Here is a 25,536-nt window from a genome sequence, read left to right as displayed (position 1 = left end):
AGACCCCCACCATCTTCCACATCCCCACACTGGAGACCAAGCTTCTAACTTACACACATTTGGGGACACCAAAACCACATCCAAATCACTTCACCGGTTCTCCAGGAATGTGAACACAGATGTCAGTGAGATTTCTCTCAGTGGGGACACTGAGCCATTTCCTCCATGGTTTGTCTTGTGCCTTGGTCTCAGGCCCTTCTCACCCTGGGAGATCTTTTCACTACATCAAGTCACAGCTCATGCTGAATGGTGCCCAGAGTTGAACGCACTATTGTAGGCGTGTTCTCACCGAGGCAAAGCACAGCCCAACTCTTACAAACTCCAAGCTTCCTGAACTCCAAAAAGCCGTGTAAAATGAATCTACAGACTCCACCAAAAAGAGCATACACACTTCAGGAAAAGAAAAACTTGTACAAGTATGTTAACACTAAATTTATTGAGACATCATGCAAGTTACCTTTGGCCTCTACCATTACAAGAGATGTTCAAAATGGTCATTAGCTTTATTAGTATGACAAATTGCTGCTTGGGTAATCTTGGTCACTGAAATTGCTACACTTGCATTTTCAATTTCTTCTCTAAGGGCCAGCAGTGTAGTGGGTTTTCTGCAATATCCAACATCCTCCAGGATCTCCCGTACATACTACTAACACTATCTGTTGAAAAACATCATACTATTTTACTTTGCCTGAAGTGTGTGTATATTTTTTCTTTTGGCAGGCTCTTTATATATTGGACAAAGAAAACAGATTAAAATCCAGGATCCAGTAAGTTTGAGCCAAATAAAATGCTTTTGAAATGCCGAGAACTGTTTATTCTCATTCATGCTTTATTTTTAGTGTTTACTTTGGTAGTGCCGCAGGTTGAAGCCAGGGCTTCACACATGCTAAGCCTATGCTGTACCTCTGAACAACAACCTTAGTCCCCGGGACTGGTTTATTTCAAAAATGGCTCCTCTATCTGTCTTATCTCAGTGTCTGTCGTTATGGGAAAAGGCAAAGCAAACTAGAATCTTAAGGACACTGGGATTCCTAGATTCTCTTTCCAACCTAACTTTGAGAATTAGTCCCCTGACTAAAACTGGATTCAGATTCAATTTCAGTCTCTCCCCTTCATTGGAAACAAACTTTACAGGTTGTGTGACTTCCTGCCCCCCTTACCTTCAGTTCCTTGGCTCTCTGAAATGCAGGAGACACTTGCTGCCTGCCATGACTATGGTGGGGCCATAAGCAAAGATGGTGACAGGAGGGCAGCACAGGGTCTGTCATGGCAGTGCTGTGGAGGGGCTGCCCCCATCTGCTGTGGCTCAGTATGGCCTCCACCTTAATTCCTGTCACAGGAAACTTTTCTCTCTTCATTACCTACTAGAAAGCTCACAAGACTGTGAAGAGAACTGATTATGAATGAAATAAAAAATTGTGAAAAAGTCTTAGGAATCCTAGAATCTAATTCCACTCTCCTGACCTTGAGTAAATTCCCATCCCCTCAGGGTCTCAGTTTCCTTACTTGTAAAACATGAATCTGATTATGACTGGAAAATTCTCCCCAGTTCTGAAACTCTGTGGTTCTACTTTTTTCTCCCCCTTCCAATTTATATCATTGTCTGGTACATCCTGCAAGTACACTTCAGAAAGCTACGTTTTGTTTTAGTTTTATATATGTGTCGGATCAGACAGAATGGAGTTCTTGAAAGCATCCAAATTCATTGCCCAGACAAAAATTTAAACGATTTCTTCTTACTCTGTGACTTTGGAGCAGAACTTAGGAACTACACAGTAAGTTAATATGTGTGTCATTTCTATTTTCCACATATTAAGAAGGGTGAAGGGACAGATCTTTTATCGCTCAGCTTGCCCCTGTCCTGAGAATATTACTGTCCTTTCTTTGAGGGTTGCTGCTCTGCATAGCTGTGTAGCAAGTATCAAGAGGCCAGTTGTCCTAACTGGCAAGCTTGCTTCACAAGGTTACATGAGTGATGACCTCACTGTAATACCCATACATCCCGACAAAGTGACAAATGGAAAGATGCAAGGACAAAGGTAAGGCTCCAGGTGAAATGGATCTACACTGCAGAGAAGTAGAAAGGGAAATGCACAACAGCCCTGGCCATTAGAGAAATGCAAATCAAAACAACCCTGAGATTCTATCTTACCCCCAAAAAGAATGGCCATCAGGAAATCCAATGACAAATGCCAGTGAGGGTGCAGGGGGAAGGGACTCTTCTACATTCTTGGTGGGAAATGCAAACTACTGTAACCCCTATGGAAATCAGTGTGTAGATGCCACCAAAAAAACAAAAAACTAAAAGTGCAAATTTCATTTTCACTCAGCTATTTCCCCTTCTAGGTATCTTCCTGAAAGGCATCGTATTACTGTGGTACATGCGTACCCATTTCTGTAGCAGCACAACTCTCATAATAGCAACATCGTGGAAGCCTCTTGTCTGTCCATCAGTGGATGAATGGATAAGTAAAATGTGGTATTAACACACAATTGAGTACTCCTCTGCCATAAAGAAGGATAAACTTGAGTCATTTGTATAATAATGGATGCACCTGGATACCACGTTGAGTGAAATAAATCAGATACACAGGCTTAAATATCACATGGTTCTATCCATCATGAAATAGTATTTAGTTATACTACCTAAGTTCGTGGATCCAAACATCAAAGATCCAAAAATAATCAAGCTAATAATTGGGAAGTGGAAGGGAAAGGAAAAAGTGGGTAGCAATGTAAATAATTGCTCAGTCCTCATACCTGGGAAATAATGGCTCCTGCCAAGATTCTATAAACCAGAAAGTGGGATCCAAGTATGTTATATAAAATTATAACAATACTAGAAAAACTAAGAAGAGGGAATACTGACAGTGACTGTCTCCAGGGAGAGGGGTTGGTGATGAAGTGAGGATGATTTTACTTTTATTTTTGTTCTTCTGCACTGTTTGAATATTTTAAAATTCTATGCATGCATTAATTCTATTTTAAACAAAGGAAAATTCATTCTATTTAAGTATCTAATAACAGGTAGATAAAAATTTGGATGATGATGGTTTGACTAGAAATTGTCATATATTATATTTAAACTCATACAGAGAACAAAAAATGGAAGACTTTTTAAAAAATCAGATTAATCCTTTTATTTCAGAAATAAAGTATCATGAACCAAGAGGAAGAAAGTAATTCTTTCAAGGATCCTATCTTGGGCTGACCATGAAACTCAGATTAATATTCTGCTTAATAGTATTCTGTTCAAGACTGAATTAAAGCATTTTTCCCATTTTGACACCTGTTCCAATAATGTTCTAATAATGTTATGTAAAATTCCAATAATGTTATATAAAATTATGAATACATAAATGGATTAGGAAAAATGTGAAAGTCACAGCTATCTCATTAGGTAATGCATTTCTAATGAAACTTACCAGTTAAAGAATTTTTTAAAACATTATGCCAACTTGAGGCACCTGATAGCATCAAAATTTGGTGGTTTTGGAAAAATGTCTAAAGGAGTAGGGGAAGTGGGAGGGGTGGGGAAAGGAAAGAAGGGAAAAGAGAAAATATGAGAAATGGAAAAACATGGAAACAATGACTTTGTAAATAGGGAAGGGTGGAGGGGGTGAAGGGAGGGCAGGGGAATGGGGAAAAAATAAAACCAAGATGCATCATGTAAAGATACAAGATCCCAATGATGAATGTAACTATATTGTATTCCTAAAATGTACCAATAAACTTAATGGAAAAAAATTTTGCAGTTTTGGGGCAATTTTACCATGCTCTCCACCTCCCAATCTGAAAGGGAGTCTAAGCTTGATCATCTCTGCCCCTTTCTTCTTGGTTACTTGGCTATGTAATGGGAGGAATGTCTACGCCTTTTGATAGCAGTGTAGTTTCACGAGTTTGTAAACCACAAAGTTCAGACCCATGTCATGAATACCATTTTTATACTTTGCTCATTACCTCGTTACTGTGGTATACAGAAGAGTCTATATAGACATTGGATGGATTTACACAAATGTAAATATGTGTAATCTCTCTTGACACATGTCATAGTCATGTGGGCTGAAACTCTAGACCTCTACAATCTACTAGGCCTTTGAATCGTACTGTTTCATGTGACAAGACAGGGCTCCATCAGAGAGCATTGTCCCATTTGCTCCCTGACCAAACTGAGGAGCTGGACAGAGATGTGTGCTGGCTCTGTTTAGCTTTCTCTCTATCTCCTTTCCTTCCCGTTCCTCCTTCCTTCCTTCCCTCCCTCCGTTCCTCCCTCCCTTGTTTATTTGCTTATTCCTCCCTTTCTCCTTTTCTTCCTGCTTTACTTCCTCTCTTTTCTTCTCCTTCTGCCCTTTCCTCTTCCTCTATCCTCTCTTCCTCCCCCGTCCCCTTCCTCCATTAACCTCAGTAAAGAATTTAAATCTTTCTGTTCTGAGTTCAGTATCTCCCAAGCTTCCGTTTTCTCTCTCCTGTGCTCTGTCCATGTTTGCCCATGAATGTGCTGAGTTACCGGATGCCTAACCATTCTCCGCAGTGCCATGTGCTTTACCCTTCATGAGTCTGATCGTATCGTTCATTCCGCCTGCACCACCTGCCCACTCAACACACTCACTGACACAAAGTCAGATCCCATACCAAATTCAAGCCTCAGCTTGTGGATCAACCTTCTCCATTAAAGCTCCCCGAGCACCCCAAACTCCAAACATAAGTAATTATTCTCTCTATACCTTTATTGCCTTGTCCTGCCTTATGGAAGAAGTCTATGTATCAGAACTATTTATGCATGTACTTAATGTCTCACTGTTCTCTGGATCCATGCCTAAGTCCCCCTCTCTCTCTTTCTCTCTCCCCCTCTCTCCCTTCCTCCTTGCCTCCCTTTCTCTCTCCCTTTCTTCCACACCCCCTTTTCTATTTCACAGGGCTGGTATATCCTAAGTGCTAAATAAATATCTACTAAGTTTTATTGATTTGCACAAGTTTACATAGCTAGCATGGCAAAATCTGCACTGAAGCCCAGTTTTTGAATGTTGCTCCAGTGTCCTCTCTATTACACTATGTGGTCTCATACGATGCACAAGATGTGTCCCCGTTTAATGCTAATTTAAGCTGACAAGGAAAAACATAAGGTATGAAACTGTCCTTGGATAAAGCAAAACAACAGGGTTTCCCACCTGAATGTTTTATATGTCGTGAAAACATGTCAGATCCCATTAGGGAAATGCAACATCCTTTAAAGAAAGGACAGAAGATGCTGGTCAAGTGTTATGGCTGCTACCTACTTTTTAAAATGTTGTCCTCAGAGGCAGGAAGTCAACTGGTATCCAGAAGTGGTTTGCCCTAGAGAAAAACCTTCACAAAGCATTAGGCTCCACATATCTTTTCTGAGACCACCACAGATCATATGGTAATTTAAGAAGTTGAAAAACTATTTAATAAACCTATCTTCCAACAACCAGATTTTAAAAAGTGCAAAAAGAAAGAAGTGCAAGCATTTCACTTATTATAATATTTATTATTTAACCAAGAAACCTCTGCACCATTTTTATCTTTTAAAAAATTGAAGCTATTATCCTAATCTAAATTATTGTTGGACTTGTTTTTCTGTTTTATCCTGGGCAAATAATAAACAAAAGTCCATCAACCTAAATATGTAAACCAATGAAAGCCATTTAGCTGAATTTATACTTTTCCTTTTATATCTTTTGTCAAGAAAAATATCTACAGAAACTACAATAATATGAAGTGCTCCCAGTCAAATTTGATTCTCTAAATCCTGACTCTTCCACATCCCCAAACATAGTTTTAGTGTAGTTCCCTGTCTTCCTTATTATGCACAACCCACTTACACAAGCTCTCTATTACTCAATATAATTCAAATGCCTTGTCCCATTTGGAAAATTGAGGCTTGAGGGAACACACTGTCTGAACTACACATAGATTTCCACAGTGTAACAAAAAAATCTTTTACTTAAGACATCTTAAGAAAAATAACTCCAGGTACTTCATGTAAGAGCAATCATGAGCCTTTGTATAATAGACAACATTGAGAATTTGGATATGTATAGTCACACTGGTCTTGCAAATGTTCAGAGCACTGTGTACATGAGGGATAAATCTACAGGAGTAGCCTTTACATTGATGTTATGTGTAGAATGTTTATGATGTATTTCTCATCCACCATCTTTGTTTATTCTGTTGTGGCAAAGTGGAACAGCTCAGTGTCACAGCTCTGTGTTACAGCTCTGTGCTACTGCTATAGCAATTGGAAGACTGGAGAGTCACTCAAAGACATGGAGAAAAACCTTTTATTATGCAGGTGCACTCAGAGGAGTTTTTAATCCAAAGTCCAAGTGGCTGAGCAGAATTGGGAGCATCCTTATACAGGGTAGGCGAGCAGGCTCACTGATGCAGCGGGTGGAGTTACAGAACGTTCCTGAAATACATACATGGGGGGCTCACAGAGGCGAAGCAGCAGAGTTCTTAGAACATTCCTGAAAGGGTGGAGTTAACAGGACACTTTTGAAAGGCCTAGCAGTTCACATAGTTACAAAATATTTTTATACTCTGGGCAAGAGCACCAAATGGTTACATTTTTGGAGCAAAACATTTTAAGGAAAGAAACATGGTGTGTGGGGGGGCAAAGGCTTGCCTTATGCTTTACTGCTCTTTCAATTCAACCACGTTACTTTTCCCCTCCTTTCTCTGGAATGTTCCCCTCTTTGAAATAAGTATCTCTTCCATAGTGTTACTGCTACAGACAATATACTAATGTACCCTGGAAAATATAAATCTTCTCTAAGCAAAGATGTGAAGCAAAGTCCTTCCCAGACGTTGCAATGTTAAATCATCACTAAAAAAGTGACTAGTCAGAAAGATAGATCTGAGTCCTAATCTATGAATATAAACTTAATTGAAAGCAGGATCTTCGCACAGGTCATTGAGTTAAGGATCACAAGAAGAGATTATCCTGGATTTAGGGGGCTGTAAATCCAATGATGAGTGGGCTCAAAGGGAGGAGAGAAAGGTTTGAGACACAGACATAAGAGAAGGCAATGTGAAGATGGATGCAAAAGCTAGAGTGTTACAGGTCAAATGTCAAGGATTAAAGGAAAATCACACAAGCTAGGAAAGTGAGGAGAACCTGATTCTTCCTCGGTCTCTAATATGTACTGATTCTGTCACCATCTTGATTTCAAATTTCTGGATTTCCAAACTGCAAAAGGTTTGTGGTACTATGTAATGGTGATTCCAGGGAATTAATACACATAGAAATGGGTGCCTGAACAGAAATTTTGGCTCCACAGGGAAAAATGAATGTGTACACATACATCTGTGTGTAAGTTGGAATCACCGTTATTACCTCAAAGCCTCTACTCCATTATGAGAATGGTGGTTGTGAGGCATATCCAATCAACATTTATCAATATTTATTCCATTGATGAATAAATTTTTTCATCAGAAAACTAGCTGTGTGTGCTGCATGGATGAGTCAGTGACAGCTAGGGGTAGTCGTGGATCAGTTGTAACTCTTCCTGAGGTGATGGCCCAGTTATGTTTCCACAGTCTCTACTGGGGAAATGAATAATGTAAACCAATATATTCCCCTGCTTGAAGACTTTTCTTACCTCCCCCCTTCGGCCAGTCAAAAGAATGTCTATCTCTGACTTCCCACAGTCCCTCTTGGCCACTTTGCCCTAGAGTCAACTGTGTATGAACAGTCCCTTTCGATATTAAACCAAGCAAGTAGATGGTAATTCTGTCCCATGAAAAGTGGCTGGATTTTAAAGTAGGAAATATAAAATTTCTTTCCCTTTTGACCCAAAGCAAGCCACTTTCCCTCAGTGCTTCAGGCACTTCTGTGAAAGAGCAGTAAAAATCCCTGTCAGATACCCCTCACAACCTTTATGGGAGTGGTAAATAAAGTAACCGAAGCAAAAGTATTGCCAAAGAGAGTGTGCAGCCAAAAGAGTGAAAACCAGAAATGGCAGCCCATGGTCAAAACAAACATAGAAGCTCTTTTGCCTTTTTAGCCCTCAAAACACAACTTATTCCAGAGAGTATCTCATTGAATGGCTCTGGCACACACAGACATGGCCAGATGCAGCAATTCCCTCACTTGAATACAACCAGGAAGCTTCAGAGCAGAGTTTTCTTAAGGCCCTTGAAAAACAAACTAATGAGCCAACTAGAAAACCAGACTTTTCTTAACTCCATAACGGGTACCCTAGTGAATAAATTCTGTTTGCAAAGGGACTTGAGCAGCCCCATCCCTGTATAAATGGAGTACTCCAGGTCATGGTCTGCCTGTCCAGAAAGTCAAGAGACCACTCCTTCGTCTTTCAGTTTCAGACTTTAAAGATTGTCAGAACTGCGAATTTCAGTGTTCTTCTCATTTTATAGAATAATAACAAGGCGCTTTCTCATTTTGGGGTAACTATTTTTTTTAATTTTTTTGTTTTTTGAGACAGAGTCTCACTATGTAGTGAGACTGACTTGGAACTCACTATGTAGCTCAGGCTGGTCTTGAACTCACAGCGATCCTCCTGCGTCAGCTCCCCGAGTGCTGGGATTACAGGCGTGTACCACCACGCTCGGCCTGGGGTAACTATTAACTGGATTTTGAATTAATGTAGAATTTGGGGGCTTTTTTCTTCCCTCATCAAAGTTCCAGAAGTATATAGATTCCTAAAGCTTATCTATGGGTTTTAGGACTGTTACAAGCCCCCCAAATTGTTAGGATATTTGCATGTTTGTGTACTATAGAAGAGGAAACAACCTCTAGTATATCTAGAGCAAGTTAAAAGTTACTGACCCCTTCAGCTTTCTTACATAAAATATTTTTACTAGTATGCTACTATAGTCACTCCTAAATTATTTATCATTCTCCAGGCCTCCTATAGGTGCCTGCATTATCTCATAACAACCTTCCAATTTAGATCTGCTTGCTATCATGATTAATAAAGCTATTGAGATGGTATAACTTGGCTTAGTTTGGGTCCATTGAACCTGGCTAAGGTCACTACTTTTGTAAGAGAGGGGACAACACAGCAGCTATTCTCATATAACTTTTGCCTCTTAATTTTTTCCAGTGTTGTTTATCACAGTGAACCACCTCTCCTGGAGTTGCTGGATTCTGGATGGAATTGAAGGCCATTCCCCAATCTCCACCAAAAGTTGGGTCGGGATTCTGCTTTGATGGGTGGCCCATTGCCTTGGATCTCAGTCTGTAAGGTAGAGAAGGAAAGGGTGCTGATCTGATAAGCGTGGTGAACCAGAGCAGCCTCTAGCTACAGCTCTGTGAAGAAGTGCCAGAGCAGACTGCTGACCCAGCCCCTCTACTAAATAAGGACTGAAACCAAGGAAGCAGAAGGGCTGCGCCTAAAACACTAATCAGTCTAGAGCATAAAATAGAGGAGCTTGAAATCAGAGGCCCAGATTCTAGCCTAGGTTCTGCCTATGGGATAAAAGAAAAAACCTTGCTTCTCTGTTCTTCGGGCTTCTTATCTGAAAAGTGAAAAGATTAAATCATGTGATTTCAAAGTAATTTTCCACCTCTCTGTAGCAGGGTCACCTAGTTAAGCTTCCATTTTCAATACACAGTGGTACCTCGGTTGATGAACTTAATGCATTCCATGATTCTGAGGAAAATGGCCATGTTCGTATTCCTGCAGGGAAGATGACCACAACTGTGTTTGTCACCCAATACAGCATTCACAGCCAGAAGCAAAATTTTGCCCAATGCTTCTGTTCACAAACCAAACTGTTCGCAAACAGAGGCATTCATGAACTAGAGCATTACTGTATTTTGAACATATACCACAAAAGTGCAAAGTATTAGAATAAAAAAATTGAATCTCATGTAGACTCAAGGTCACAATCAGAATCTGGGAGAATATTTTATTTATAAATCATGTATTCCTTTAAAAAAAAAGGAAACCTAGAAACCTAATAGAAGCTATTATTGATGAAATCACCAGAAAAAGAGCGGGGAGTATCCAAGATAGGCAATTTATAAGGATGGATTATCAAGGAGCTCGTCTCCTGTCAATTTAAAAAGCTTTTATGACTGCTCACTTTCCAATTCCAAAGCTTCTATCTCAAATAGCTCTTTGCAAAAACAATTGCACTAGACAAGTTAGTATAACTGTTTTATGATGATAGTGCTCACTACTACTACCCCTTTCCTGGTCTCCAACTTTATCTAATGCTGCTGTGAGGAAAGGGAATGGTTGCCAAGAGGCATTTCATTGGGCCACCCTCTGCAGAAGGCATTGAACACATGTTGTCCCTTGTGATACACTAAACAACCTTGTGAAACAGTTGTTTCTCTACCCATTTTATTCATGAGAAAACTGACTGCCAGAAAAATTAGGTCGATCAGAAAGTAACAAAGGACTGAAACTGGAGTTAGAAAGTATGATGGTGGCCAGTTCACCATAAACTAAATGCACCTGACACTCAGACTTCTTTCTTCAGCCCAAGGTAATCTATTGATTTATTCACTGATCCTTCACTATTCTCAGTGTTGTGATTTGAATTTTGTCCCCTCAAAACACATGTTATGATTCTAACTTCCCCATATATTACCATGTGATTTCATTTGGAGTTAGGGTCTTTACAGAGATGATCTAGTTAAAATGAGACCATTAGGGTAGACCTTAATTCAGTGTGACTGGTGCCAACAAGGATAGGGGGAAATTGGACACAGAAACACAAGTTTATTCAAGACCACCAAATAAAGATGAAGGTGGATCCAGGTGAAGCCCAGGAACACTAAAAATGGCCAGCAAACCACCAGGATTTAGGAGAAAGGCAAAGACAGATCCTTATTTACATCCTCAGAGAAAAACTAACCTTATCAACAACTCCTTGATTTCAGAATCCAAGTCCCCAGAACTGAGACTAACACTACAAATTTCTATTGCTTCAGCCACCCAGTTTGTAGTGCTCTACTATAGCGGCTCTGGCAAAATGTGACACCCAGTTAGTTAGATAGCAAAGGCACCAATAGCAGTTTCAAGAGTTCAAAGTCATGGCCAGGAAAGTCTCTCATACTCAATGCAAAGCTCTTTCCATCCATTTGTTCCTCAGCCACTCATCACAACCCCAAAAGGGAATAAAGAAAGGCAAATTATCTCCTCAACTTCAAAGATAAATAATCAGAGGCTCTGAAATTTGAGAGACTTAAGAGAACTGTAACCAAACTCAGAACCAATTAAAACTTGGATCCAAGGATATCTGCCTCTGGGTCCAGTCTGAATCCCCTGCACAATGTTAATTCCCTCAAGAAAAGGGGCATAATTCCCCAATATGTCAACATCACTGTCCATCTTGGCACCCAGTAACTTTCATCATTATAGCTTGAAGATTTTTCAGAGCCCTGAGCCTTCCCTGTAGCGGAGCCTAAAGAAACTGAAATGACTGCCTTGCTTTTCAGAGAACTCTCCTTACAGAAGAGCCTTTTGGGGATGGAGGTCTTACATTCTGATCTGGCCATGGAAGACATAGAAAAGAGTGAACCCAAAGCAATGACTTACAATGCAGTATGCATTTATGACTGCTGATCATGCTACTTCTACTGTGCTGGGCCTTGGGGAAAAAAGGTGGACAAGATACAATTTTCATCCTCAGTGGCTCCTAACAAAGGAGAGACAGACAAAGAAAGAGGATTTCCCAGAGCCACCCTTAGCTCAGCTAATGGTTCAGAGAAGACTTCTAGGAAGAACTGATGTGAACCGAATGTCCACTTTAATTCTCTCAAGTCCATTAAAAAAAATCACACAGCTCTCTTAAAGAACAAAAATTTCCAGCACACCTCAGAAGGTTCATCATCCACCATGTAGACTGACAGGAAGTCAAATGCATATTTTCCAAATTTAGTAACTTCTTGCCTGCTCTTCACAATAGTTTTCACTCCTACCCCAGGGATAGTAGGGAACTTTCCATATCCTATTACACTTTCCAATATGTTCCATATTTTGGATGGTGTTACAGTTTAGCTCTGGGGTGTCCCCCAAAAGCCTCCTATGTTTGGAAGGTGATGGATCCTGGTGGATCTGTAGCTGGACTACTCTCAGGATGTGGAGCCTGGTTGGAGGTGGGTCACTAGGCGTGTCACTTGGAAAGCTATTATCTCCCATCCTGCCCCCTCCTTCACTCTGCTTCCTGGTTCTGATCAGCTTTCTTTCCCAGTGCTCCTTTGATACTGCGATTCTGCCTTGGAACCAACCAATGATAGGCTGGAACCTCTAAAAACTGTGAGCCCAAATAAACTTTTCCCTTTAAGTTGTGGTTTGGGGAATATTTTCTCCTAACAACAAAACAATGACTAAGATAAACAGAATATATTTCTTAGCACTTTCTATGTTCTATATTCTTGGTACTTTGCTAAGTATATTCCATATTTGACCCCATCTAATTGCCATTTTATAGATGAGTAAACTTAGAGAGGTTAGGCAATCCATTATCACAAAAGGGGCAAACAATGAGAGTTCTCTACACAATGTCCACTCTACCTTCCTCTTTTCTAAAAGACACTAATTTTCTTTAGGGCAGTAAAACTCCCAACTGAAAACTAAATTTCCCAAACCCTTTATAAACAAGGTGGGTACATGACATAGTCTTTTGAAGGAGTCTGAGCCTATAAAGCTCTTTAAAAGGGTCAAAATCCTTTTTTCTCCATGTTTTCTCATTATTACAAGAATGTGATAGCTAGTGCTCCTGCAGCCTTTCTGAAACTAAGATGAGTCATACACACATAAAGGACTGCTGAACAGAATACAAAGACCTAAAGTCACCACTGACATTTATGTGCAATGTGCCAGCAGTAGACCGCCTGCCTCTGCATTTGTCATTGTTTGATGGAAAAGTAAGACCTATGAATGTTATATGCGCAGCTACTTTTTTGTTTTCTCTTATTTTTTTTATTAAAGATTGCAAAGATACATGATAACAAGAAATGAAGATACTAAATAAAAATTTCAAATATACATATATATGACAGCAAAAAAGGATATGAAATAAACAAGAATTTATGTAACACAGACTAATTGAAATACATTAGTTTGATATGATCTTCAAACATGTTCTTTCTCATTTTCTTAGATTTTTGAAATAATGTAATTATAAATAGAAGAGTCACATATTTAGTTGAGAAATTGTCCTCAAAATTTTATGATTTATAAACTCCTTGGTTTAATTAATTGATAAATATCATATACTTGTTGATTGTACCACTTACATTTTCTAACAAAACTTCCCACAGAAAAAAATATACTTATATTTGAAATCCAAAAGCGACTAAAAATATTCACATTTTTAAGATTAGATTTTTCTGTTTCTATTTTATTATATCCCATACTTATTTTTATTATATTTTCATAAGCATAATGATAGAATTTAACACCAAGAGATATGTAATATTCTTCCCAAACGAATGACTATGAAGTCAAGCATGTAATTTAAAGAAATCATAAGGTTGCCAGAGAAACTATCAATATGCCAAATGTGCACAATCCTACCACATTCATGCCCATGTTTCTCATTTAATAGTGCACACATATATGTAAAAACATACCCCCATACATATACACAATGCATATTTTCTACAATACAATGTATACTTAGGTATAATAACATAGTGCAGTGATGTGTGGAATGTTGATGATTTGTATAATTTGAGAAAAAACAAATATCATCTTTGAAGGAGTTGGAGAATTTGTAATATGAATCAGATACTAAATGATATTAATGATTAAGTATAGTTATAATAAAATTTACTTAAAAATTAATATATGTCATCAGTAGAAAATAAGTACAAAATATATTGATAACATAACAACATTTATCTTAACAAATTTCCAACCAAACAAGCTGTAGTGACAGAAAAGGAAGTTTTCAGAAAGCAGAGATGAAAGAGGAAAATGACAGATGGGCCTTAATACTTTTCCTACTACTCATATATACAGATTTCATAAATTCTCAAATAAAAAAGCAAAGAAAATGAGAACCAAAGTAACTCATCAGTTTGGCAGACCAACATATAGAGACAAGGATTAATGTATTGATAAATTTTAAAAATATGAAATGTAAAGCCTGAGATTTAGCTCAATAGTGCTGCACCTGCCTAGCCAGAAAAATGTGCTGAGTTTAATCCCCACCATCAGAAGAAGAAAAGAAAAAGGAAAAAAAGAAGAAAAGAGGGAAAAAAGCACATATACTTTCTGACATACTCAATAAATTAAAAATAAATTATTTGTTATCTCTTCCTCTTGAATTGTTCCCTTCACAAGGATGTAGTGAGCTTCTTTGCCTCTTTCAATCAGTTTAAGTTTGAAACTTACTTTGTCTGTGAATAAGATTGCTAGTCCTGCCTTTTTTGGGGTGGGTAGATCCTGTTACATGAAGAAGCTTTCTGTCCTTTCACTTTCAGTCTATGGGCTTCTTTTTACGCTAGACGTGTCTTGTATATAACATGTTATTGGATCTTGCTTCTTAATCCATTCTGCTGGTCTATTTCTCTTGATTGGTGAATTGAGGCCATTAATATTGATGGTTATAACCGATATGTACTAACTTATTATTATCATGTTTTGTTTTGTTTTTTTTCACCTTCTCCTTTTAGTTTCTTGACTTGCTTATTTGATTTGCTCTGTTGGGCCTCATTGTGTTGTTACCTTCATTGTCTTTTTCTAGGATATTGTTTAGAATTAGTTGTTGTGCTGGTTTGGTATTCATAAAGTTTCTCAGGTGTTCTTTACCCTGGAAATATCTTACTTCCCCATCCATTTTAAAAGAAAGTTTTGCAGGATACATCAGTCTAGGTTGGAGGTTGTTTTCTTTTAGTACTTGAAATATCACATTCCAGGCTCTCCTTAACCTAAGGATTTATATTGAAAAGTCTGCTGTAATTCTGATAGGCTTTCCTTTGCATGTAATTTGTTTCTTGTCTCTTACTGCTTGTAGTATTTTGTTCTTCTGTTGGGTTTCTAGGATTTTGATTATTATATGTCTAGGTGTAGATTTTTTTTGATCATGGCTAGTTGGAGTCCTATATACCTCACTTATCTATATGTCAAATTCTTCCCCTCTATTTGGGAAATTTTCTATAATTAATTCTGTGAACAGCTTTTTTAAGTCATTTACATTTTCTCCTATTACTTCTTGAATTCCTATCAATCTTACATTATTCTTAGTATCATCTAAGAGTTGTTGTATCAATTTCTCATGATCTCCTACTGTTTTTAAGAGACCTCTGTTTTCATGGTCACTGACTGCAATTTTATCTTCTATATCTGAGATTCTATCATAGGACTCTTTTATTCTTTTGTGAACACTCTCAATGGAGTTTTTAATCTCCTGGATATCTGTTTGAATCTGTCCTATGGATTCAATTTCTTTCTTGTATTGGACATTTATTGTTTCCAATTCTTTCTTATACTGAGCATTCATGGCTTCTACAATGGTCCTGAGCTCATCTATTTTCCTCTCAGTATCTGTTCTAGAGTCACGAATTATAACTCTAATTTTGCTTGTCATCTCTATGATTATCTGGGAAATTACTTCTGTTTTATATTCCTCTAGAGCCTGATTGATCAGTTTTGTTACTTCCTGTGCATTGAGTTCAGGGTGTCCTGATGATTCACTATCAGACTTTTCATCCTCATCTGCTCCACTATTTGCCATTGGTGAACTGGAAGTCTGTCCCTGTGTTTTGCTTAAGCATTTTCTCATTTTTACTATTATTGTTGGGTTATCCTTAGTTTTTAACCTTTAGATTATTACTTAAATCTTCCTGATATAGTTGGGCTGCAGCCCATGGGTCTCTAATGACTCATAGACATACTCATTTTCATCATACTGAAGAAAACAGCTCATTGACTCAAGCACAATCCTTTATCCTAATTGATACAATCAGCACCACAATATAATGAAGCACAATTTGCAAATTGACCACTTATGGTAGTCATCAATCTATCACCTTCAAACCATGTAAATTTAATTAAGATCAAGAAGTAATCCAAAATACGCTTATAGTAAATAAACTTTTCAATAAGGATATTTACCATTTATAATGGGGGCTTAAAACAAAGTTAAGACAAGAGGAGTAGATAAGTATAAGAATTAGAGAAGGTTTCATATAAAGCCAAAAGACGTAGAATGACCAATCATCAGGAAATTGTTAAATTCAAAAAGAACAAACAAAATAGAAATATAGTAACCCTTGAGTGAGGTAGAATAACATAAGAAAAGAACATAAAGAAAAGAGAAAAAGATAATAAAAGAAGAAATCTGAATTAGGACAAGAGCAGAAACAAAAAGAGAGATGAGGGATACTATAGTGGAATAAAAGACTTAGAGAAAGAAAACAAAAAGAAAAAAAAGAATTTTCAGAGTAGGATAAAAAAAGAAAGAAACAAAAATGAGTGTAAAGGGCCTCTTTCAGACTATATCACTGCTGTCATAATATACAATATGTGCTGCCATTTGCAGAGCCGAGTCCCCTGATCTCAGCTAGCTGGTGGCAGAACCCCACAAAGCAGACTGAGCTCAGGCTGCAAGGCCGAGACTGAGTTCCCTGACCTCCTAAAGGTCGTAAAGAACTCCACTCAGTTCTACTATAAGTTTCCCCCACCACTTCTTTAAAGATGTTCAAAGTTGAAAGTGCCAGAAAATACTCTTTATGACCACCTCTGCCTCTACAGAGTAGGTCCAAAGACTGGCACAATCAGGAGGTCTGAAAGTGTGAGGGGGAAGGTTGGGGGGCTTCGGGGTTGCCCACGCAGCTACCTTTCTAGCGCCGAAGATGGCGGTACGGTGCCAGCCGGGGAGGGCCCGGCCGAGAAGACCCTCCAGGTGCTAAAGATGTCTGAATGCAGCCTGCAGGAGAGAGCATGGCTGAAAAGACCCTCTGGCACTGAAGATGGCCAGAACACTGAGGGGAGGGAGCGGCCAAGAAGACCTTCTGGCACCAAAGATGGCGGACGCAACCTGTTTTCTCTTATTTTTAATAGAAATCATTTTCTGATAAAATATGCTGAAATGGGTCAGTGCTGAAACACTCTTTGGAGGCGTCTTCTCCAAAATTCATAGCTATGAAGGTCTCTCTTTGAAGAGCTGGGAGTGACGAGCCAGGCATTCACATGTTCGTAGTGTAAGATTAGACAGGGAATGAACTGGAAACAAGGAAGAGGAGTCACTTATGGGACTGAGGAAAACAAGCTGTGCCATGGCTCTTTTCTGGCTTGGCTACTAAGCCATATTGATCTTGAGCAAGTCACATTCTCTCTTTGGGCCTCAGGTTTTTCATATTTGTAATGAGAAGTTTGGGCTGGAAATCTCTGTGATATTGACACAGAGAGGCAACTAATCTCTTAACCAGTTAAACAGGGAGCCTCTTGCACCCACAGTGGTCAGAAATAAGGTTCCTAGAGGGTCCACATTCAATCAGAGACCAAACTTCTCCAACTATCTAGCCCTTCTACCATTCCCATCGCTACCAGGAGATGCACATGAACTCCTCCTGTGTGTGCAAAGTCTTCTCCCTGTGTACAAAGTCCTCCTCAAGTGCATGAGGGGCCTCCTTATTCCCATTCAGTCACCATTTGTTTCCCTCATGCTCACACAAGAGTCCAGCCAAAGCTAGTAAATTAGGTGGTTCCATTCATATAAGGTTATGAAATAGCATTCTCTATGTGAAGAGTCCAAAAAACTTCACAAAACCACATTTTCTTTCTGAAGTGTCCTGAGAAATTTACAGCTATTTCCCTTTCAAAAGTAGAAATTTATTGCCAACAGACACATTAAGATTTTGGAGCTCTGAGTTCCCTTTATGGAACGAGGCTTAGATGAGGCAGTTTACAATTGCACAAAAGTATAACACAATTGCATGCACAATGTAGGAAAAACAAAAGCAAAACAAAAACAACAAAAGCATGAAGCTAGACATCTTCAGATCAGCATAGTTGATGTATGCCACATGTTCTAAGCTGTTGCCAGAAAAAGCCACAAATTTGTTTGTCAGTTTCCTTGGCACTAAGACAAATATGGTCATAATTTCAGAGATACTAACTTACTGAAGGCCGCAGTTACCCAGAAAACCTGTGGCTAAGTCAACCATGAAATGTAGGACTTCAGATCCCTTTCCCAGCACTAAATTCTACCCCCAATGAGCCCCCTGACAACCCCTCATAGGCAAGACCACCAGGAAGTGGCAAGAAAGGACTTCCCAGTATCTGGGAAAGCAGAGATATTCACCCTACAAACACTGAGCAAGTCAAGCCATCAGAGACTCAGGTTGTTTGTAGAACTTGGTGTCTCAGCTAATGTGGGAAACAATACGACAAAGCTAGATGATGAACAAAGATAGAGGGCTGGTGTGTAGCTTAGTGGTACAGTGTTTTCCTAGCATGTGTGAGGCCTTGGGCTCAATCCTTATCACTGCAAAAAAAAAATTAAAAAGGTGATAGAGGGATGGGTAATCATATATATTGTAGTAAAGAATATCACAAAAAGGACAGCTGGGCTATGCAAGCATTGTCTTGAGGAAAGCCACTAGGGTCTAGACTAGGATTTGTGGATGGACAGTTACCATTAGCTTTGTGGGATTCTTCTTACTATGAATCCATTCTTAACAAGCAAGCTTCTGATTAAGATTTAGTTTTCCAGGGGGCCGTCCTTAGGATGAGGAACTTCTGTCACATAGAATTTTGCAGTCCCGTCCCAGAGGACGTGTGTGCTTCTGCCCCGAGAATCTACAATTGTATGCATCAACTTTTAGGAGCTTGGTATGAGCTATGAGCCTGCCCTGGAAGATGCTCTAAGTGCTAATAAGATGAGATGGCATAACTCAGGGCCAGACAGCCGACCACAGCCAATTCTCTGAGGGGAAGAACACATCATTTCATTATTCCTGGATAATAACCAGCCTGTGGTTCCTCTGGAGTCCCCTCCCCACTTGGTTTGGGTTTGAACTTGCAGGGGGATAAGCATGAAGAAAGCTCAAGGTCCTTCACACTCTTTGGCATTCCTGCCTTCCCTCCTTGTTTGGGTAACCCCCACAGACCACCTTGGGTCTGACAACCAGTGGAACACGCTGCTTCTGCAATCCTGTGCCTACCTTTGTTCTTGCATATTGATGTAAAAAATCATTACATCTCAAACAACCAAATTGCCAGTGCTTTGCATTTATTACGCACATTACCCACAGGCAAATTTGAAAATTATACCTCTTCTTGGGTGTTTTATACTAGATTTCAAACAGCCCAGCCCAGCGTGAAACTGGAGGCAGAAGATAGAGAGGGATTGGCTTTATCTTCTGATTAGTTGTGATGAAAAATGATTTGAGAGACACAAATAGAATGACAATAACATGGTTGGTTGGCCTGATCGCCTGTTATCCATAAACAGATAATGGTGCCTCTGAGAGTTTATGTGGCTTAAGTTAGCTTGTGACGACCAAAAGGGACAGGCAGAGCTATTTTCAGTTTGGGCTTTAAACACATCCCTAAGCTAATGTAAATGCCAACAAAATACTAAAAAATAAAGAAGTAAAATAAATGAAGAACTTACAGTATAGCCAGCAGCAGGTCAGTATCAAGAAGAGAACTGCACAGATGTTCTGGTCTTCAGAATTCAGTTTTGCAGCAACTTGCCTTAGAGGGCCACTGCTGGCTCCCCATGCATCCCTAATTAGTAAGCAGGTTTTAAACTCCCCAAATACCTTATGTGAGCTGTTCTCCTCGCACCTACCCCACCTTCTTATTTTGCAAGCACTCACCTGGGTGTCCTCCTTTCCTTGTAGCAGGTCAGTCTGAGGGAGAGCCTGGGTCTCTCTCATCCATTCCGTTGGAGTATTGGCTTTACCCATTCATCTCACAGGTGCTCAGAAAAAAAAATGAAGAAAGAAGATGCAGGAGAAATTGTGGTGTAAGAAGAACCTCCCCCTTGTGCATATATAACACTTTACAGTCTCTCAAGTTGTTTCTCAGATGTGATCCCATTTGAACTACCCAAAGCCCTGGGATATTCACTAGAACAGTTACCCTCTGCTTCGGACAAAGATGTTTTACCTTTTATAGGCATTATTTTCATAGATCTTCTCTAAAATGGGAAATATATTGGTCCCTATCCAACAAAGCCACCACAAAGACTAAATGTAATGAAATGATTAATATACATAGAAGCCCTCACAATGGAGCCCAGCATATGGAAAAGGCTACATATGTTTGTTGTTGTTACTGTCTGATTTAATCTGGATTCAAGAGAATAGGATCAAAATGTTCTGCTCTCCCATCCAGGGTCCCCATGGCATTGGCTCGCCATGAGCTAGAGTCTGTGCCAACTGCTTCCTGCTGCAGCTCTCCATGTCCTCATCTGTGTCACAAATATTTGGAGTAGACCTTGTCCATGAGCACTGTCTACCATGGCCATTTATGGAGATACATTCTCCCATCTTCCCAAGCAACTCCTCTTTCTCCTCCAGGGTTTGTCTTTTCCCTCTAAGAGGACAGAGAAGGCTATCCGCTCCTAATGCTCACAGCCATCCTGAATTTTTCCAAATAGCCATTTGGCAGTGCAGCAATAAAGCCCCAAATGGGCAAAAATGTCTGTACATGCTGTCTACTGGAGAGGAGCATTAGATCAGGGGTTTTAGGGGCAGACAGGCTAGTGGCAGCTGGGAGGGGGGCCTGGACACAGTCCCAGTGTTTGATGCCAGGTCACCTGGACCCAGAGCCAGAGGGAGGAAAGCAGAGAAAACATGAACAGGCCCCACTGACTGAAGTGGTTGCATGTGCTGTCTGTGCTGCGAATTCTTCCTCTGGTTCTGAAAAGGTTAAAAACAAGTAAAAAAGTGAAACCATTAGACGAAAGGCAAACTCCACGTCCTCAGAATTGGGACACTGACAATAGTCTATGGATTTATTCTAGCACAATGGAACCCTTTCTTTGTTCCCCCACCCAGCCCTCCTCTTGGCAAGCCATCATCAGATTCCCTGTCCCACTGGCTCCCTCTCAGACCCAAGGAAGGCATCTCTCTTCTCTATGAATGAACAACCACATTTCTCTCTCCTTTCTTGGAACATTTAGCTCTTTCCGCCTTGTTACAAGTTCTTAGTCTGTATGTTTTACCTCCTTAACCCCAAACATCATCCCCTACTGCAGAATTAACTTGAGTCTCTTGGGTGCCACAGCAGCCCCTTCCACACGCATTGACCTCATTTGCTCTTGGTTATTTGCTAATCTGCCTGTCCCCAGCTGCTCCTCCTTCACCCCTGCTAAATTCCATTAGGCCAGAGAAGGGGTTTCTTCACTCCTGTGTGCCCGAAGCCTCACACTGTGTTAGCAATCATCTACTGTGAGTTCTGTGAGGTCAGAGATTGAGGTTTACTCATCTCAAAATGTTCCCAGCACATAGAAATTTATTTATGATTTGTTAATAGGATGGAAAATCTGAACTGGTGATTATTTCCGAGGAAGTAAACCATTATTTTTCAAATTTATATAACAATGGTTGTGAAGAAGTACAATACATGAGTGGGAGGAGGGATTCTTAGAAAAGTTTTAATTCATGATAGTCATGTTTTCGACAGCCTATTAGTTGTAAAATTACCAGCCCTGAAGGTTTGTTCCCTTGCTTTTGTTGTTGGTTTCGCAATACTGGGTTTAAACCCAGGTCTTTAGCACTGCGCTATGTTTTCATCCGTTTTAAAACTTATTTTCATTTTTAATTTTGAGGCAGAGTCTTACTAAGTTAGTCAACTTCCCAGGCTGGGCTGGGACCCTTCTGTGTTAGCCCCATGGAAAGCTGGGATCACAATCGTTTGCCACCAAACCTGCTAGGTCCTCAGGTTTGAAGTCAAAGATGGGAAGGTGGCATTAAATGCTGTATTAGATCAACCCCTACCCAACCCTTGAGCATCTAGCCTACATTTGAGCACCTTTGGGAGTAAGCAAAACACACGCTTCTTAAGCAATGCATTCAAATGTAGAGCCCTCCTTATAACTTCCAGTCATGAAGACAATGATTAAGAGGACTGTGTGGCCCAAATATAAAAACAAGTAAGATAAAACACAAGTACACGGTACAGCCAGGCCTGGTGGCACACGCCTGTAATCCCAGCACTTGGGAGGCTGAAGCAGGAGGATCACTGTGAGTTTGAGACCAGCCTGGGCTACATAGTGAGTTCCAGGGCAGCTTCAACTACATAGTGAGACCCTGTCTCAAAAAAAAAAAAAAATCACGGTACAAAAGTGAACATATATGGCATAAACATACCCATAAAAAATATGAGAGGCTGTAAAGCAAAGGAAGAAAATGTATCAAAATCATAATCCATTCCTTCATTTCTTTCCCAAACATCACCAAGACCCTAGTGTTGTGGATACTCTAGCATGAGTAGGATAGAGTAGTCCTCACGGCTGAGTTATGGGGATGAAATTGGGGTGATTGTTGTTTATTATCTCTATATCTTATTTTCTGACCTAGGCTTATATGAATGAATAAAACCTGATAAGACTGAAGAAGTACTTCTTTTACTGAAAGCACATGAGAGGAATCTTTTGCTTCTTGAATTCTGGAGACTTTAGAAAACAGGTTGTGCCAATAGCACTTCTCACTGAGAAAATGCTGAGCTTCTATCAAGGAACAGATTACCAATGCATCGATGTGAATGTGATACATCCACGACGAACTTATCTCCAAGGCAATACTTTCCACTGATCTCAAAGAATGCAACAGCTACACAATTCTGAAGCTGGAAAGGATTTCTGATTTTTCATTTATATTACCTCAGTTAAGAGGAGAGATGATACTGTTATAGAACTCAGATGATACTGTTGTCATAAAACCTCGGGGTGATTTGCACCCTCCACCAGTGCCCATGATAATGTTCTTCTATCTGACACCTCTTAGAAGTCCTCTAGGACAAACCACACCAAACAGAGAAGTTTGGTACATTAAAATTTCCAAAAGCATCCTACAGTGGGTAATTCCACAACTCAAATTACTTTTCCTTCCATGCCTGGTTTCCTCCGAAGGAACCAGGTGGCAACGTACATGAGCATTTGGTCCCATCAATTATGCAAAATGCTCCACGTGCATTACTCTGGATTTTGCCCTTCCTGTCATATGGCCACAAATAATAAGCAGCACCTCCTACCTGAAAGGCTTACAAGATGACAATAACTGATCAAGCTGGAGTCGCTTTCCCTAGACAGCACAGAGTTTGCAGAAGTCTGATGATATAGGCTACGCAAGCCTCAGTTGAAAATCCCTGAAAATCAATAAAAATATTATCCAGATTTTAAATTCACCAGTAATGGAATTCATTCAAACATCATACTGACGCATGCCGACAGCTTCAAAATTGAATTTTTCTTGTGATTGCTGGAGTGAATAAAATTTCCCCCTGGTAGCTAGCTGCTTTTGAAACCTTTATAATTTATGTTCTCACAGCAACTCAGTGTCAGAACCAGCAGTGCTCTTTGGCAGAGAAAGCTTTTAGAGAGACAACAATAGATAGTATAGGGAGAGGCATTTTCACCCCGTGGTCTGGTAAGATTTGTAACATGGTCTTCATTCACAGAGGATTTACTTACTGACAACCACAGTGAGTCCCAGAGTCCTGCTGCAGGGTTTGCTACATTTCTGCCACACCAGGCTCGTGCCTCTCCTCCATTCTCTGTTGCACCACAGGATGCAAAGGTGCCCAGATAAGACCACAGCATCCCTTAGCAAACATGTGAGTCACAGACAGGGGGCAGCAGAAATCAAGAGCCCATCTGCTTGAAATGTGTTCCCTTCAATGCGGGGTGGGTTTTCTTTTTACATTTTTTTATGCTGTGACAATTTCTTCTCTTAACCACTTTATTAAAAATGATTAATATAGTAACTCACTCATACTTACATAGGGAAGCTCTCATCCTACTTAGAAATTAAATAACTGTTTCCTATTGGTGGCATTTCCTTTGAAATGAAAGTTCCTGGGAGGGTTCTAGCGCTTCACAATTGAGCAAAATATTAATCGTCCCATTGCTGTTTATAACAGCAGTGTCACCATTGTTGAGCACATCATCCATGAAAGTCCCAAAGAATAGCTGTAAATGGAATCTACCCTTTTTGAGGAAGGTCTAGAGAGAATCGAGATGGAAACAAAGCTATTTCACAGGAGCCAGGATGAATGGTCTGTTTTCTCAGGTTCTCTCTGAAATTGATCTGCACCGTGGAAAACACCCCAGAACCTCTGACACTTGAAATAAATATCTTATTAAGCCAAATTGGCTTTTTCGTTGTTGTTCTAGAAAGTTTTTAGCCTCTTGTTTGTTCTTCTAGAATCAAGCACACACATACAAAAAATAATAATAATCTTTCTTGCACCAGTGAGCAGGAAGTACTGTGTCTGAGGGAAAATTCAGTGGTTCAGTTCTCAGCCATGATCTAAGCCATTTAGGACTTAGTCTCAATTTCCCCCTTTGAGAAACATGATTCTCATTCTTGGCATGCCCATTCCTCCACGTAACAATCAGGCACAAACATGCTAAGAAATGCGAAAAAGTTGAAGGAAACTGTAAAGTGCTCCTGGGTTACCAAAATCAAACTGGATTGCAGCCCTTTGTCTTACAATTCACCTTCATACTTGTATGTGTTCACCATGTGAGGTTGAAGTTCACCAGTTTCCATGACAAAATAACAGGACTTTTCTGTTAAGCTTTTTAAAAGGCTTCAGCCGGGCGTGGTGGCGCACACCTGAAATCCCAGCACTTGGGAAGCTGAAGCAGGAGGATTGCTGTGAGTTGGAGAACAACCTGGGATACACAGTGAATTCCAGGTACTGAGACCCTGTCTAAAAAAAAAAAAAAAGTTTAGATTTTCATGACACCAGATAATGAACAAAGGGGAAAAACATGAAAATTCAACTTCACATCATAGAGAACAGAGATGCAAATGTATTATTGCATGACATCACTTTCCAAAAAATGCAAATATTGGCCATATTATCTCTAACTAGTCTCAGAGGGGGGTTTGCAGCCCTCCACCCGGGTCTACATGGAAGTAGTAGGGAAACTCACGCACGCACACACAAGTACACACAGTCTCCTACAAGGGAGGGAGGGAGGGAGAACAGAGACACAGAGAAAGTATTCAAGATCAAATTTAACCAAGATGAAAACAAAGCAGAGAATTCACTGTGGTAGAATTAAGGAGAGGAGTGTTGTTGTTGTTGTTGTTGTTGTTGTTGTTGTTGTTGTTGTTAGAGTGAATAAATCAGGAATATGGGAAGAAAGGAAAAATTAACAAAATAAGGGGAAATCTGGGGTGAAGTCAGCACCCAAGAGCATCCCCGATGCTCTATATAATGTGACACGGATGCCAAAGGCCTGAATGTCCATTTGCAGCTTCCCGATATGCCGAGTTTCAGAGAAGAACACCACAGCCACACATCCCACAGATCTTGACCTATGTCAATGAGGGGAATGCTCCGGCTTCCAGACACAGGGCAACTGTGCTCACAGAACTGAGAGTTGGAAACTTATATTCTG

General features: G+C 39.8%; 1 long non-coding RNA gene across 4 annotated transcripts; it reads right to left on the bottom strand.

Annotated features, from left to right (window-relative positions):
- Positions 1-6,326: 6,326 nt before the first annotated feature.
- On the bottom strand, positions 6,327-24,754 carry LOC104862291. 4 transcript variants are annotated; one of them, XR_780259.3, is made up of 5 exons: positions 24,625-24,754; positions 23,157-23,270; positions 19,775-20,821; positions 9,110-9,221; positions 6,327-6,430 (listed from the first exon to the last, which is right to left on the bottom strand). It is a non-coding gene; the product is annotated as an uncharacterized LOC104862291 (long non-coding RNA). The 4 variants fall into 4 exon arrangements; XR_780258.2 differs by lacking the exon at positions 9,110-9,221 and having other exon boundaries at positions 6,327-6,488; XR_780260.3 differs by lacking the exon at positions 9,110-9,221.
- Positions 24,755-25,536: the final 782 nt, after the last annotated feature.

Source organism: Fukomys damarensis, unplaced genomic scaffold, assembly GCF_012274545.1.
Source record: "Fukomys damarensis isolate Sample0158 unplaced genomic scaffold, DMR_v1.0_HiC HiC_scaffold_12, whole genome shotgun sequence".
Lineage (NCBI taxonomy): Eukaryota > Metazoa > Chordata > Mammalia > Rodentia > Bathyergidae > Fukomys > Fukomys damarensis.
The sequence above is the reverse complement of the archived record's forward strand: the minus strand, read 5'-3'. Positions and strand labels throughout refer to the sequence as shown.